This window comes from Pygoscelis adeliae, unplaced genomic scaffold (assembly GCF_000699105.1).
Source record: "Pygoscelis adeliae isolate BGI_AS28 unplaced genomic scaffold, ASM69910v1 Scaffold160, whole genome shotgun sequence".
NCBI lineage: Eukaryota > Metazoa > Chordata > Aves > Sphenisciformes > Spheniscidae > Pygoscelis > Pygoscelis adeliae.
In genome coordinates this window covers 2671519-2685947 of record NW_008824035.1, presented here as the reverse complement: position 1 = coordinate 2685947, position 14429 = coordinate 2671519, and the positions used below count along the sequence as shown (strand labels likewise).

The window sequence follows — 14429 nt, the reverse complement described above, 5'->3', positions numbered from 1 at the left end:
ATGATAGTAAGACGCATTTTATATTACATGCAATAAGAAGTGCAGATACTATTTGCTTATTCAGCAATGGTTCCTAGTATGCACACATACCTGACAAATATACATTGTGTATTTGCACACACCAATGCATATCCCTTTATTGTGCTGTGTATCCCCAAAGACACGAACACCAGTTGACTCATTAGGATGAAGGATGTATTGGAATCTTCCAAGACCAAGCCACAAACACTCAATCACACTTCCAGTATTATCAGAGAAGCCACTACCATGGACTTCAGTGAACACTGGAGTAAGCCTCCAGAGAAGTCTTCAAGTGTTGTGTAGCATTTTTTCTGAACAAAGGAGCTGTGTTCTAAAGTAATCTTTTATTGATGGATCTGCTTAAATGCAGAGTTGAACTGATATTAGCATAATAATTTGAAAATATTTATAATTCAGTAGCTGCTGTAAATCAGCTAGGTAAACATAAGGAGAGAAAAAGGCAACTGTAACAAAATGTTAATTTCTCTAATTTTTAATAGCTTTATTTCCAATAGGGAAGATGCTGCATTTCATTCTTTTGCTACAGGTGTAATGCCTCCACCCATGGAGGTGATGTGCCTACCAGACTGGATTCTTGACTGATGGACATTAGCACAGCCCTTTTCATGTCAGTGCATCTGTGATAATTTCTATTAGCTGAGAATCCAGCCCAGCCACTCCAAAGAAAATCTTGTGATGTTCTGGATTCAAAATTTATGTCTGAATATTTTGTGTTAAAAATCTAGCCCTAGCTTAATCAATGTTCTGCAGACTTTGTTAGATCAATGGTTGTGATAGAAAGGCTCATGACCGGTGAAAACATAAAAAAAATAAGGCTGACTTAGGGCCTTCCTCTGTGTTTGCTGTCTGCAGAAATTTGAGATTTGAACAAATATATTTTCACAGAACAGTTTCATAAATTGTCTGTCACCATCCATCATCTCCAGACCATAGGTGAGCTAACATACCGGTTAAAAGGTGTAGTGAAATGACTGCTACAGAGAGAAAAAACCCAAAACATTCTGCACCAATGAGACTACACAGTTCTTATTGCTTCTGGTTTCAAAATACAAAACCCAAGTTAATTCAGTCACCACTGTTTGTACCATCAGTAGAGGTAACTTGGAGACTTACCATCATTTGTGCTACTCACAAGATGCATTTCTGGAATCCTAACAGGATGGAGAATGATTGGATGATAGACACCATGGCAACTTTTTTTGTGTCCTGAAAGGCAAAGAACGATAGTAGGATTGGAGATCTGTTTAAAGAATTAACCATATTCCTTGACACGGAGACTGAAAAGTTCAAAACCATTGTAACTAAGTAGTTTCAAAGTCTTATATTTTTTTGTTGTGCAGTATCTTGAATATCACATTTTACTGCTTTTACCAGGTCTACTTCATCTGCTTCTTTCTGCAGTCCACAGGCCGATCTGAAGTCCAAAGTCCAATATACTCTTTCTTGACTCTGGCTCCTTGTTCCTCTGGACTGGTTTCTGGTCCTTTCCTATATCACATTCAGATTTCACTTCTCACCTCAGAGCTATACACAATTTTACACCTGCTTTATCATGTTTCTAGCTACTCACTCCACCTTTCTATATGAGCTACATAATTCCCTTGTTCTCTTCTTGTTCAATGTCTTTAAAAAAAACTATTCCCAAACTCGTTTATAGATGTAGTAACTAGATTATCTGACTACCTCTCTCTATTGTAAACCTCAGGCTTTCTATGGTAGCCCTCTTTGCTGTGCAGTAACTGTTTTAGAGCCTGATCTGATGACAACAGAGAGCTTTCCCTTGATGTGAAGGGACTTGAAGTTTTTAGACTTAAGATTTGGTGCTTTGCCAAGTACCACATCATGGGGGTATATTACTAAATAAATGCCATGCCCTTTACTGGGCAATGTACAGATAATTAGAAGACCCAAAGGGTTCTCTTTTGATCTGTGCCTTTACTGTCCCAACAGTGAAGGAAATATTCTTACCAAATTCCTCCTGTCTGATTACTCACTCAAAAAAAAATTATACTGACAATTTATAAAAGTAAAAAACCCAACATCCATAATATGCAGAAACTAGCCAGTACCTGAATATCATGGCATATGGGGTTACTGTGCCCTTTTCATGGGCATTATCTATTTTGTGATGCTCAAGCTAATGTGGATGTGAAGTGTTTGGCTCTCATCAGCATGAGTGAGTCCTTCCTTATTCACACAAATTGTCTCTCTGAGGTTACTGGGAGAAGTTAGGCATCCTGGGCTCAGGCGATGGTGATACTAGTCCTAATCTAGTTATTGACGTGCTGAAAAAAATCAGAGGAAATGACATTGGCCTAAATATTGAAGCATAATCATTGCGGTGAGAGAATGCATTTAGGATCCCCAGAAGATAAAATGCAAGATTATGTGCCTACTGCATAATATAATCCCTGTGTCAAAAGATCTTTTGTCCTTCCACACCCACACTGGTGTTCCCCACAACCTGGGCTGCCTTTGGATACTTGGCTTTCAGCTCCAGAAGCTCCTTCAGGCTAGTGGGAGAAATCCATGTTGTTCTCTTGTCATGGAAAATCAGAGTTGTTCTTTGCTGCTCTCGAACCATTCTCTATGGTGGAAAAGACAAAGATTTGGTAATTTTGACTAATGTCAGTATAAACCACCATATTGACAACTAGGACACTGTCATGATAGACAGTGAGACATTAATGGGGCTTTTCATCTGATGTTCCTGAAGTGCTGTACAATGCTGAGCTTTTATTGTAACTATATTATTGCTCGAGAAACTGAGATGAGAACCAGCTAAATGACTTGGTAAGAGACACGCTAAATGAGTGGTAGGAGATTAGCCTTATGTTTTCCTTTCTCCTGCTCTGATGATTCTGCAAGACACCCTTTGTATATGATGCAAACAATAAAGCAAGGTGACTGGACTTTGTGGGAAATCAGGATGCCAAAATCTCACTGCATATGTGACAGAATACAAGAAGTGTATTCTCTTAGTCGGGGAGGATCACTGCATCCCCATTTGCTGAGTGTCTTGTATCTACTGTACTAGATCCAGACTAGTTTCTACAATATGTAAAATGTTTTTTAAAATTAAAGTAGCTACGTTCCCATTTGTCTGCAAGGACTAATCTTTTCAGAAATATTGTCTCCTTGGGATGGTTGATCGGTGTTTACATTTTTGTTTAATCAAAGCATTTTTCAGGCACCTCCTGTCTTACAAGACTAAATATATCCTTTTTTTCCCCTGAGAATACCATGTATGTTCTTTTCATATTTGACAAGTGCCATGTGGAATCATGGTTTCAAAATATGCAAAAGCAATCACTGAGAAATGCAATGAACAAACAGATCAGTGGACAAGCCAGAAAACTGTTGCAACTATGGACTTGCCTTCTAGGTAAAACACATGCCTGAAACACGAAAAAAGAGCTATGTGTCTGTGGAACCAGTCATAATCTTAGTGGTGTGGGCACCCCTCCTGCCATAGAAGAATCTGTCACTAAATATTACTGCCTAGATATCTTCACAGCTGCATTTCACGTGCTTTTTCCAGTACTACAGACATTTAAAGCATATTCACCAAGCAGGTTTAATTTCTAAACACGGAGCTTAACACCCAACTTGTTTAAATCTACTGAGAGCTTGAAACAGACTCCAATGGGATTTGAACAAGCTCAGCATAATCAATCAAGGTCATGTTAAAGACCTTGTGTAGCCTGGAGAAGCAGTTCACTCCTCCTGGCAACTCAGTCTGAACATGTAGAACAGACGACAGCATGTCCTTTCTGGCTGAACAGATTTTTGAGCCAGCAGTAGTTTAGCCAAGATCTTTAATCCAAGTATAAGAGTTGCAAAATGTCCACTTAATACTTGCATGCTTAAAGCATGAGTCTCTCAAAGACAGGTCAAGTAGCAGAAAGGCAAATCTGCCTTCCACTTCATGATTTCATAAAGGAGCTTATGCCTTACTATGCATGTTCTGCACTGAGAGGCAATCATTAAACAAGGAACTTGTACTCTATGACAAATGTTTACAGAGCCAACTGCCTTGCAGCAAAAAGCACTCTGTAATGCAGTAACAAATCAAAGAACCATGCCATGCTTTCCCAGAACTCAAATGAACTTTTGTGCCTCTGAGGTGGCTGTGTAATAACAGCAAGAAGTGCCCATGAATATTTGCAAAAGGAGTGCAAACAAGGAATTTCACAAGAAGCTGTTGAAACATGAGTGAGAATTAAAAAACCAGCCTGGACCTGCCTGCTTGGATTCTACTCAGTCTGGTCTGGGTAAATCCTGCACTACCATTTTCACAGCTCTCTTCTCTTGCCTCTCTCTGCAGATCATGGGCACTTTACGCCTCCTCCTTTAGAGTTTCCATCTGTCCTTCTGTGACTTTCCAATAACTACTGCAATAAACCCTCTTCTTTCCTCTTCAAGTCCTTTGCCTTTCCTGTGGACCTGCAGCATTTCCCACCTGTAAGTCCAGTCTCAGGTTGCCAGGGTCTATGTACCAGTTGGAAAGAAACAATGGGTCCTGTGGTCACTTGAATTCAACAGGGAATCACAAGACAGAAAAGATGGAGAAGCTCGTTTGGGAACTTTCAAAGAAAATGCTATATTCCACAAAAAAGGCCAACTGGTCCAAAATGAAATGGTTCTCAGTAAGGAGTGCTTTTGGGAAAAGTCTGGAAACACAGTTTTGGTTCTGGAGAGGCAAACAATTTCTTTTTTGAAAATATGAGCTAGTTGTAATAATGGCAACATATAGATTAAACACATTGAAATGCCTCATTATGTTTGACTAAAACTGATCTTTTCTGTTTATCTGAGGATAGATCTTTCGACTTAACAAAAACATTGTGTTTTCAACACCTGCAGGAACTCAGTCATGCTTGCATGATAACAAAAGCCAATAAGGCCTACCATTAGTTCAGGAGAAAATATAAATTCCTGTGTTGGATCCATGAGTGGGAATTCTTCTGGATTGTAAATACCTGAATGAATCTGCAAAGAAATTGGGGGAAAAAAAGAAGAATGCATATTTTCAGAGTAATTTGCAAGTCTTTGTCAACAGATGAGATTCTTTCCTGAGGTGACATTGAGTTTTGACACTTTATAGGTTGAGTTGCATTCAAAAATTCAAGATGCCCAAATTGATTTTTAATGTTTAGTTTTGTTATACCTATTCACAAACTACTCTAAAGACAGGAGATTATCATACTAATGACTCTCAAGCCTTTGCTTGAAATACATCAAGCCTCAAGAAAGATCTTGCAGTATTTCCTGAAACTGGTCATAGCAAATGTGTAGCAGCCACATTGCGTGAAATGTCTACTGTGGGAAACCGCAGTGCTGGATGGTATAGTTATGTTCTTTTCATAAACTGTGCCTGTTAAGGAGCTTTCTGACAGAGTTTGATGTGACAACAAACAATGTAGCAGCCCATCTGATCAGAAAGACTTCTTTTCTGCTTAAGGAGAGCCTCTCCACCCTTGCCTAAGCACTGCAAGAACTGAATACCGACAGCACACAATAAAAATTAGCTTTTTCTTCTTGTTTATAAATGTATTTTTTCTGCTGAGGCTATGCATCTTCTGAGCTTTCAGGAGCTTACATGAAAGGAGACTCTGGATATGCCATGTTACCAGCACTGGTTAGTTTTTTCTGCCTCACTGATTTATTTTCAGAATTAAAAATCTTATCAGACCAGATCGCAACAGGTCTCAAGTATATTGAATAGGAAAAGAGATTGATATATCCTAGTCTGAAGTCTCTTATCCCTTCCCCAAACAGGCATTATCTCTGGGCACTCTGAGCAGATCATGGCCATGGTTACTATAAGATCTGGCTCTGCATGACCTAGTCTACTGACTGACTCCATTGATGAAATGGCAAAAAATTCTGGCTCTCCGTTGATCTTCACAATAATTAGGCACCAGCTATTTAACTTGGATGAAAGCAACTATGAGCAAATCAGTGAAAGCCAAATAAAAGAGCACCCAAAGTAAGTGCTGTTTTGTAACTGGTAACTGCTGCATTGCCAGATTCATGCTTCAAACAACCTTGGCAGCAGCTGGCCAACAATTTTCAGTTCTTAAAGGGGCAGAAACAATACACACGTGCACAAATGTACACACACATCCAGTTACACTCCTTGGGGCTCTAAGGTTTTTCACTGTCAAAACAAGTTTTCCTCCAATCACCAAAGACATTTTATTTTAGAGGTTACTTAAAGTTTTTCAGTCAGAGGAAATTTATCCAAGGAGTTCAATTCCTCATCATGAAGCAAGATGGAGTCTTCTTGTTTATAAATGTATTTTTTCTGCTGAGGCTATGCATCTTCTGAGCTTTCAGGAGCTTACATGAAAGGAGACTCTGGATATGCCATGTTACCAGCACTGGTTAGTTTTTTCTGCCTCACTGATTTATTTTCAGAATTAAAAATCTTATCAGACCAGATCGCAACAGGTCTCAAGTATATTGAATAGGAAAAGAGATTGATATATCCTAGTCTGAAGTCTCTTATCCCTTCCCCAAACAGGCATTATCTCTGGGCACTCTGAGCAGATCATGGCCATGGTTACTATAAGATCTGGCTCTGCATGACCTAGTCTACTGACTGACTCCATTGATGAAATGGCAAAAAATTCTGGCTCTCCGTTGATCTTCACAATAATTAGGCACCAGCTATTTAACTATGAGCGAATCAGTGAAAGCCAAATAAAAGAGCACCCAAAGTAAGTGCTGTTTTGTAACTGGTAACTGCTGCATTGCCAGATTCATGCTTCAAACAACCTTGGCAGCAGCTGGCCAACAATTTTCAGTTCTTAAAGGGGCAGAAACAATACACACGTGCACAAATGTACACACACATCCAGTTACACTCCTTGGGGCTCTAAGGTTTTTCACTGTCAAAACAAGTTTTCCTCCAATCACCAAAGACATTTTATTTTAGAGGTTACTTAAAGTTTTTCAGTCAGAGGAAATTTATCCAAGGAGTTCAATTCCTCATCATGAAGCAAGATGGAGTCATATTAGGGCACTGTGGCCTCTTTTTGCAGGTGGATGAAGACAACAAGTTCTGAGATGCACACAGGGAATGGAGGACCTTTCTGAAGGCTTTATGTGTACTGGAGTTCCCATGTGTACCCTTATACATAACAATTGTGGAACCTTTGCCAGAAGAAACACAAATGAGGTGACTTGTGATTTTAGAATGTGCATATGTAGAGTGAGAATAAAACATGTATTTTGAAGCAGTACCAATATATCAATTACTATAGAATGCAGAAGAATGAGACACTTCTTCCCTGAAGATCTTGGAGCCGCTAACACACAGTAACACTTATGAAAGGCTTTACAAGTACAAACTGACATTGCACAGGAATAGCTTTGTTTCATCTTCAGAAATTCAGAGTTCGTGTCTCAAGCACACAGAAACAAGCCATGCTGATGGCTGCAGAACTTCTGTTAAGGGAGTTCAACTTCACATCAAGACCAGCTTTTTTAAGAAAGGTGTCTCTGATCAACAGTTTTCTTCCTCACAAAACAAAGTAGACTTAAATGTTTAATATTGAGATCCACACTCTCACTGGAAAATGTCACTGAATAGGTCAACCTGTCTGCATTCTGACTACACAGCAATGCAGATATGCTTGTGCTACCTTTCTGCAGCACCAAGAGCACAGAGCACGGAGTTCAGTCTGGTCTAAACGCCCAAGGACAGAAAAGTAGCTGCTGCCATAATTCAAGATGGCCCTTTTCTACAAATTTTATAATGCAAACAGGAGATAATGAAAAAAAATCTAGTGTAACTTACCTGTCCTCCTGTAGAAGATGAACACACACATTCTTCCTGATCCAAGCAGCATTGTCCAGTTCCTCTGAGTTGGCAACATGTTGGCTCCTAAAGAAATCTCTATAAAAGCAATGAGGCAGTTTTGCGATTTATTTGTAAATTAATGTTTTGATTCTTCCTGTTCCAAAGCAGATTTGTTCAGTCACTTGAAGTTGCTCCAGGAGACCTCTTAAACCATAGGGCCCCTAGGAGTGAGTTCCCTTTGGGTACCCAAGTATCCATAAAGTAAATGGAAAAAACTCAAAATTCCTTCAGTGGTGCCTGGATCAAGTCATTGGAACTGATGCAAAGGATTCTTAAGTGCATCGCAAGGGTACATGTAAACCTAAAGTCAGTGGCAGCTGTAAGTGCCCAGCACACTTAGAAACTAAAAGAGCCATATTTTCCAAAGGCTCAACCAAAAAGAATTTCCAAATGAAGCTAGATTCCAGGTACTTCAAGGAGGCTCAGCCTTTTCAGATGCCACCAACTGTCCCAAAATAAGAAACACATTTGAAAATATTTACCTACCCTAGCAAAAGATGTGTAGCTGTCTATAATTGGCCTGTATCCTGTGCAACGGCAGGGTTTTTCAGAAATATTTAGCCAGTGCTAAATGCCACTGTGTATCCCATTTGAAGTCTCCAGTGTGAACCACCTTTTTATGATTTTGAGATGTCGTTAAACCACCATGGCTATGGCAAAATTCCACTTTGGAACATCATCTACCACTCTTTGATTCAATCATACTTATGACCTTGGCAATCAAACATTTATCCCTTTATTATACTTTTTACAATTTACTGTCTGAAACCTACCATCCAGGGCAGAAATTATCTGCTCTGGGGAAGGTTCCACATGGTTTCTCAGTAAAGCATATACAGACATCACCATTCCAGGGGTGCAGAAGCCACACTGGGAGCCATTGCATTTGGCTAGCCTTTCCTAGAGCAAAACAGAACAACAGGCTCTGAATCCAGGATGTGGCTTCACTGGCTTTCTGAATAGCCATCTTCAGGTATGTCATCTACTGGCTGTAGGCCAGTAGCAGCATTTTGACTATCCCACTATGACCATTCATGAGGAAAATGCTCAGAGCAATCACCTAGTTAAAGGACAATACTTGCTCCAGTTTAGACCCTCATGATCCTCATTCCTTGACATGAGAACAGAATAAGGCCCAAGACTTTCAGTTTAGACATCAATCATATGTTAAATATTTCTAACCATGAAGGACAGAACACAGAACATCTCCTCAATCAGAGCTTCAGCACAGACCAGTCCCAGAGTCAAGACCCTTGGAAAATAATATTGAGAAAAAAGAGGATGTTTAGAAAATATTCTTAAATCTGTGTGGTCAGACTGTGCTTTTCAAGGACAAGCCAGAGTGGAGGAAGTAAAGAGCTGACCTAATCCGAGGGAAATCTCTGGCACACAGGGAAAATGTGTCTAATTTAATACCTGTCAGTCTGGTTGCCACCTGGAGTCACTCATCCCTTACTACAACATATGCAGTATGTTGTCCTCAATGAGATGGCCAGATGCCATGCTGGTGACTAAATGAAACTGACTGATGCTCTTTGTTCTTCCCCATCCCCTTCTGAAAGCTGGCATCCTACATGGCATACGGTTGGCTAGCCCTGTGTTGTGGAGATTGTGATGTTTTCCCTGCACGGTAGTACATTAGGAGGAGCTCCTTCCATGCTCCATACAGCAATTGCTGTATTAATTCCTAAAAACACCTGTTCATCTAAAAAGATTAGACAAAATCCAGAGTTTCTAGAATCCCTTCAGAGACACTAAATTGCATAGACTCACAGCACCTTCTTACAGATCCCAACTTGATTACAGACATAGGACAGGAAAATCTCATTATCTTGCAGCCCTACACAGTCCAGCTTACTCTCACCTGAATTGGATGAATCCTGGTTTTTATGCTTCCAACCCCTTCCACAGTAGTGACAGCAGCACCATGCAGTGAGCATATGGGGAGAAGGCAGGAGTTGGCAGGACAATGTCTTTGAGGTGTGAGGGAGAACTGTGGTGTTAAATAGCTTTGTCATATGGGTCCATGGAGGAAGAAACAAAGGATATATACTCCAGCTAATCTAGAAATGCTCAGATTGAGCAGAAAGACACAGGGAGAAGGATATGCAAGCATACAAAATCCTGCACTTGGACCGTGAGAGTATGCATCCTGTTCCTACAGCTGGGACTTAGGCATTAAGTGATAAGTTTTTCTAATTAAAGAAGTGGAAGGTTAAGCTTAAAAAAAAAGAAAAAAAATATTACATATTTTGTTGAAACCTAAAGTCTAGAGCTAGATGTGATGAAGTCAGGCACAACATTTCTAATGGAAAAAAGTTTCAAGAGCCAGGGAGATAAAGAAAGTAGAACTCCAAACTTTGCTGTGAGCAAAACAGTACAATTACAATGTAACGCGTCTATTGCTGAAGTCCATGGAGATGTTATCAACGATTACATGAAACACCTAGTGAAGACTTATTCACAGTGACATATCTTCAAATAAGCACAAGAGAGTCAGGAGAGGCAGATGACAAAAGGGCTGCTGAAATCTCAAATCATAAAGAACACAACTTAAAAACATCATTTCCCCAGCAAGTTGGGGAGGGTTGGTGTTGGGGTTTTGTTTTGGTTTGGTTCGGCTTTTTTCAAAGATTGAAGAGAGAGGATCTAAATCTCTGTTACTGCGTGATAGTGAGGCCAACCCTGTAATCACCTTTGTAGAGGAGGGCTATAGGTAAGGCTTTTAAATATGTACCAGAACTCCCCAAAATCCATCTAAATGGAAAGAAACCAAATATTTTCCAGTGAATGTCAGTTTTCTCAAAACACTAAATTACTGTTTCCAAATATCAGCACGAGGATACTGTATCTGCTTGGCAACTGGATCATATGTGGATATCATCACAGTGCAGGCACCGCAGCCTCCTACTCCACAGCCATTTTTTGTACCTGAGAGACAGACTGCAAAGGAGACTGTTAAAGAAAAAAAATTACAACATTCAAAAGTTATTTTTTCTTTATATTCTTTTGACTCTCCCTTGTTTTATGTGCATGTGCAGAATTGGAGGGATCTTCTGACCAGATAGCTCCAGAGACAAGAAAATGTGTAGACAGATGAAAATAGAGCACATAAAGAGATGAGAAGGATATGGACAGAGAGAGAAATGAGTGTGAGGCAGACTTCCAATACCGAGTTTTTCAGTTTCTACAGTCAATACCTGGTAAATTCCCAGAAGACTGAAATCAGGACCCTGTAAGTGGGATGGTTTGAACAAATACAGCAATAGGTCTTCTTATTAGCCTTACTCATCATACTTTCCTAACCCTCGCACATAATTATCTGTATCTTGTTTTGCAGAACAGTACCAGCAGACCTCAGTATGCTTCCAGCGCTGCTTCCTGAACATCCAAGGAGTATGGTAATTTAAAATGGAGCATGATACCCAAGTGCACACACCTAAATTCTCTATGGAAGGACTCCCTCCAATATGTGCCTCAGTATAAAGGCTCCACCTTCAAATCACAGTCTCCTCCTTCTGGTGTCGCAGTGCCCTGCAGTCCAGTGGAATCTCCCATTTCCTTTCATTTTACCTCCTTTTCAGAATGATACGTAGTCCTATTACTCTTGCCTCTGGGTGTGTGCATTTGCATCCATTTTGCTTAGGTACTAGATGATGTCTTCCATCTGATCTCACCATGTTTCTAGATTTCTTTAAACCCAGTGCAATTTTATCCACTGGTGCATTCCCACTGGTAATCAATATATGACTAATCATATCACACTGTTTGACTGTTAAAGAGATACTTTATTATTCCACTGAATGCTTGGACAATGCACAATGGAAGCTAATAAAAAAGCTGCAGCTAATAAATTACTTTCCGCTGTTGCCCTTCTCCAGTTAATCCTTAAATTAATGTTGTTTTCCTTCCAGCAGAGAAGGCTCTCAACAGCAAAGCTAAACACACTTGCTTAACTTCATAACCTGCATGGCAGCTTCTTAGCTGGGATAACTGCCACTGAAGTCAACAGAGCGTGACTGCAGTTAGCAACCTGAAGAGTCTCAAATGACAGAAAATAAAGATAATAAGATAATAAAATAAGCTTATGCCAAACTTTTTGAAGGACTGGGGCCTAAATAAATTATTTACTATGGAAGTAGTTCTGTGTTGATTTCTTTAGTTACTATTTTCATTACAAATGCACTGAAAGGTTTTTCGTGCTTTGGGAAGCTGTAAAGATTTGGGCAGTATTTAGAAGAGTTACACTCAAACTTTACAATGTTACACCCATGTAACTAACACAGACAATGCACATACAGCACTGGATTGCTCTGCCGAGACCAAATACAAGGTAGTTGTGTTATTTCTACTTATTTTTCTGTTTACATTGGTTCCCAAAGAAAAGTGAAACAAATCATCTTAATCCCCAGTTGCAGTAATTTACAGAATTATAGAACTCAAAGGCAAAGTTCAAAAAAAGAATATGCTGCTTTCTTAGATATTACAGCAGCAATTTTTCGGGATCTGCCTGCCTCTCTATTACCTACATTATGAAATAAAAAAAAAAAGAGATTATGGGTTAGAGAGGGATCTAATATAATCATCTCACAAGGATTAACTATGATATTGTGGATTAATGTGATGTGTTTGTTCATCAACAGGATCCTGTCACTTGATCACAATCTACAGGTATATAAATGAATGAGTCAGGCAGTATCGGTCAAATATGTCCTTTTAAAGGAATAGAAATAATAGCTTACTCAGAGAACTGAAAGGGAAGAGAGGCTGAGTAAGCACTGGACAGACAAGAGTAGAAAGAAAAGTGTCTTTGGACTAGATCCTTTCTTGATTCTTATCAGCACGAATCAGAAATCCCTTCATTTTAAAGCCATGGACTTGTGTGTGTGAAAATTCTGTGTATTTTTACCTCCTTGAAGTTGATATTAACACTTCCATTTGCAGAGACCCATCAGCATAAAAGCAGAGGAAAACCTTTGTATAAGAAGAGCCGGGAGGATACGTAACTAAGATATTTTCAATGTAATGTAATGCAGTTTAATGTGTATGAGTGGGGCTTGTGCAGGCCTTGCTTTAGCCTTGTCTCGAGAATGTTGCTGCATCATTGGCATGCTTCAACTTGTTGGAGATAAGATAATACAAACAACTTCGCAAACATTTTTTAGGACCCATCACTGCAGAATGAAAAGAGACCAAACCTCTGGCTTCTCTCAACAATTCTGCTATACCAGCAGCATGCTCCAATTTACCAGGTGTAAGACAACATGAACTAGTTCAGGAATTTATTTGGAACTGCAGAGTGAAATAAGGTCTCAGAATATGCCTTTAAGCACAGTTGGCATGTAATGACAGATAAAACATAACTGACAGAAAAAAATTGAATTACTTTCCCTTAATTCACCTGGTTAAAAAAAAAAAGCCAGTACCCTCTCTCTAGAGTATAAAAATGTTGACCAAACAACTGAAAAATATCTCTAGAAAAATACATAGCAAGGTTGGTTGGTTTGTTTCTTTAACAAAGAAATAAAATTCCTTCATTTCAGCTTATAATATATTTTAGGTGATGTGTTTGTTAATAGGAATTCTTATTCACTTGACCTGCAAAGTAAGAAAAGGTGATAAAATGTCTTAGAAAATGAAATGTGAGCTTTTGGCATCAAGAACAGAAAAAAATTAACTACTTTTATTTTCTTTTGATTAATTACTGAAACTATATTAGTAAGCAGCATATTCTTTTACTAGTAATGTATTTACTCCAACTACATCAACTTTAGGAGCATATTCATATAAGGTTTTAGTAAACAGCTAACTAATTATAATTCTAAAAATTCTGTGATATGAGGGGTGATACAAAGTCACTCAAACTATGTAAAAACTGTGGTAGAAAGCAGGATGCTATAAGGAAGATCAAAGACAAGAGGTAGTTATCCATGAATAAACTGTTGCTCCAGAATGACAGCTTTCCTGAATATGAAGAGTAAACATTAAAGCACTGCTGTTCAATTAAAAAAAAAAAAAAAAAAAAGCATTTAAAAACTTACCTTCCTGCCATTCACAAAAAAGACAAGCTCATCTAATTGTTGGGGGCAAGCCATGCTGTTGCATTGAAGTCTGAAAAATAAGGCTTTACACATCAAGAGAAATTAATGAAATGCTATATGCTCCTAAAGGTCAACTGAGTTTGCTTTGTTCCGCAGAATTTATTTTCAGACTGCGCATCAAATTAAGTATATGGGGAGGAGCCAGTGTAACGTATGCCATTTCTCAGCAATTAATGCATGTTCAGATGCTAATGCACCAAACTTTCAACTCTTCTCTGGTGAGCTGAAATAATCTGGAAAGAATTTGAGCCCCTCTAATTCTAACCCTGTAACCTAAGAGATAAGGCACTTAACTGTAAGGGGGGACTTCTGGGTTTGAGCTACAACTGCCAGGCCTGGTTTTTTTATATTATCCAGTAACTGATGAATTTAGAATACATAGGAATGCCTGAAGCTAGAACCCAGGACATGCAACG

General features: G+C 39.0%; 1 pseudogene; it reads right to left on the bottom strand.

Annotated features, from left to right (window-relative positions):
- LOC103924371 overlaps nucleotides 1-14007 on the bottom strand; it is a 44913-nt pseudogene extending 30906 nt beyond the window's left edge.
- Nucleotides 14008-14429: the final 422 nt, after the last annotated feature.